This window comes from Camelina sativa, chromosome 20 (assembly GCF_000633955.1).
Source record: "Camelina sativa cultivar DH55 chromosome 20, Cs, whole genome shotgun sequence".
Classification (NCBI taxonomy): Eukaryota; Viridiplantae; Streptophyta; class Magnoliopsida; order Brassicales; family Brassicaceae; genus Camelina; species Camelina sativa.
Genome location: NC_025704.1, coordinates 18,940,625 through 18,944,097, shown reverse-complemented (window position 1 = coordinate 18,944,097; position 3,473 = coordinate 18,940,625).

The following is a 3,473-nucleotide window of genomic DNA, read 5'->3' as shown; positions in this document are numbered from 1 at the left end:
GTGTGTTACTTTTGTAAAAAAGAAGCTTTTATGTAATATTCTAGTAACTCACCCTAAATAAAACTATGCATAAAAATATATATATAAATATATATATATGATTGAAATATTGGCTATCAATAGAAATAATTACGAGAAATGAAAAGTGTGATGCAGTTAATAGTAACAAATATATATTTGATATTATTTGAACCACAATATATCGTGTAGTATTTAATTAGGAAAGTCTAAAAAAAAAGTGGTGAAAATCTCTTAGGCCATCATTAATGGGACATCTTTTACACTGATCTTAGATATAAAAAAAAAAGAAAAAATTCATACAGTAGAAGAACAAGGAGAGAAATGATCTTAAGCAAGATCTGATCTTGAGCATTGATTTTGATATTTTTCTTTCTTCCTCTCTCTTACCTTACTATAATATTATTATTAAAATTATTTTAAGATCAATTATGCCATTAAGGATGCCCTTATAGTCTCTCATTTGAGAGAATATTTCCACTTTATTTTACTTTTTTGAGAGACTCACATCATTAAACAATAATATTTTTTTATTATTATTTTTTTAGATAATAATATTTTTTTTATTATTATTTTTTTAGATAAGATACTATGGGAAGAGATTATCATTATACATGCTCTAACGTGCTACTTGTATTTCTACGAAATATTATGCGGTTAATTACACAATTCACAAACACAATTTTTCAAATAAATTATATTTTCAAAATAACTTGTTAAAAGTATATTCAATTTGAACAGATACAGACTATTATAATGAAGAATTCTTAACCGTTACGTCCAATTTTAGAAATGGTGACTAACCAATATCAATGTTTAAGAGATACACATATTAGTAATACACATAATGCATGGTGAAATTGTGTTTTATAATGCAAATCTATATTAACATTTTTTAAGTACATTTTGTGTTTTCTTTTTAGTTTTGCTTACTTAAAAATTTATTTACAACATTAATCCCTAAAATATTTTCAAAAATAGTATTATTTCATATTTTATTTCCTAAATATTTTACATTACATTCCAACTAAAAAAATTACAACAATATCAATATGGAAATAGAAACTATGATATATTTAACCACACATTCTATTGTGTTTTGAAGATATTCTATCTCTGAATCATTTGCAAAAAAAGAAACAACAATTTGATTTCCATTTTGTTTTCCAATACGTGTGAGCTTTGATTCTTAACGTAAGAAAAACTTTGATTCACATTTATTTAAATATTATAATTAATACATATAAAATTTTAAAATTTTACGAATATGTAAAATTAAAAAAGTTTTAAAATACTATATAATATGGTTATATATTAGATGAGTTATAAAGAGGACATGTTAGAATCAGTAAAATATCATTTGTGCTAACACGGTTAAATCGTTATTTTATTATTTTCCAATACTATTAATATTAGAATATTTGACATATAAATTAAATTGATTTAACTAAGATTGTGTAAAATAATCAAATCATTAGGAACAATGTGACTTAATCATAGCATATAAATGACTTATTATGTATTTAGATCCCTTATTTTTATTATAATAATTTAAAATCAAAATAGAATCTCAAACACTAAACAATAAAAACTAAATATAACAAACAAATGGTCATGCAGTAGCGGGTTAAAAAATTAATCTAAAATTTAGCCGTATAAACTGCCAGAAATTTTAGTTATTCCTCTATTTACAAAATATTCAATATTTAACAAACAAATACAACATAAAATATAAATAACAAAAAAATTATATGCATGCGGTATACCACTGGTTAAAATCTAGTATTATATAAAAAGACAATCAAATAAATCTAAGTCTGCAAAATGTTTTATAATATGAAGAAATACATAATTTACATTTTCGCCAAAAAATATAAAAAAAAAAGATTATGAAAAATATTTTAAACTCACACTTTGTAACATCCGCGAACCAAGTTTTGGAGTTATGGGATGAGTGTCGATTGAAACCAAGGAGGATGTCGGCTGACACCACCAGTTTCGGGTTTGATCCGTTTGTTTTAAATCATCAAATTATAGCATATTGGTTTAGGAGAAACCGTAAACCAAGGTATTAAAAGCTGGAGGTCAACCTAGGCTTTAGGAGCAGACTCTTTTGTCGTTTCCAGAAAGAAAAAGAAAGAAGGAGAAGTTCCAGTCAATCATTGAGAGTTTTTGGAGAGTTCTTGGCCATTGTTTGAGAGATATGTTTGTGGGAGTGGAGATCCGAGGCAAGGGGTGTGTTAGAAGCTTGCTGGGGTGTTGGATTCTTCATTGTTTGGTAAGAATCTTCCTGTGTAAGAGGTGAGTGCATAAACATGGCTTATCTAAGCTTGATAATCCTCTGTTTTGGTGTTCTTTGAGTTGTGTGATTGATTCCCTTGATTGTTATGTGATTTTCGTGTTCTTTGTGGCTTGGTTTTGTTCCTTGGGATGCCTTGGACGAGTGGGAGGCGTTTGGAGACGGAGATCTAAGCTGGAGATCAAAGGAAAAAGATGCTCAGCATGGGTGTGGATCGACATCTAGAGGGTTTCGGTCGACACCAGTGCGAGGACGGCTTGAGGGCTCTAATGTGTGTCGGTCGACACATCTAGGATTTTTAGAGAATGTCGAGCAAGTGTTGGTCAACACCAGGAGGGTGTTGGTCGGCACCAACCTTCTCCAGGTGTCAGTTTCGACTGGCACCAGGACACCAACCTTCAGTAGACGGCTGATACTTGTTTTTACCTGGTTTGATTGTGTTGTGTGCTGTTTGTTGAACATTGGGTTCTTGATTGCTTGTCTATATAGTACAGTAGATGGGAGGATTGTCTCATGATATATCATAGATTTTATGGTTTTTAACCATAATATAAGTGTGCTTTTTGAGTCTTTTGATTTGCTTTTAGGTTCTTTTTGAGTCTTTGCAGGGACATGTACAATTTAGGATTATTTGGAGCTTAATGGAGAGTTTTGGAGCATTTTTGGATATATTTTGAGTGTTGAGGCTTAAACACAGAAGTTGGTGTTCTACATTGGCCGATATTGCTGAGGAGTGTCCGATGTTTGGTTCCGAGAAGTTTTAAAAGAGAGGGTGTCGATCGACACCTCATTGGTGTTGCGCTCAACACCAGTCAAGCCACAAAGGAAATTTTCCAATTTCTGAAGATTCAAATCTGCCCCAAAGTTCCTCCTATTTGCAACACTAGACTCCGACGTGTTTTAGGACATATATATATATTGTTTTTAGGTTTTAGAAACCCTTAAGCTTTATTTTCCCTACAACTTTTGAGAGAGATTTTTAGAGAGCTTTTGGAGAGAAGAATCAAGATTCATTCAGAAAAGATTCATAACTCCTTTACTTTTTCTTATAATCTCTTAATGCTATCTATTTTATTCATGATTTTTGTTTCATTGATCATGTCTGAGTAGATCTCTTGTTAGGTTTAGGGTTTTCAAAAGAATTCATGAATTTTTA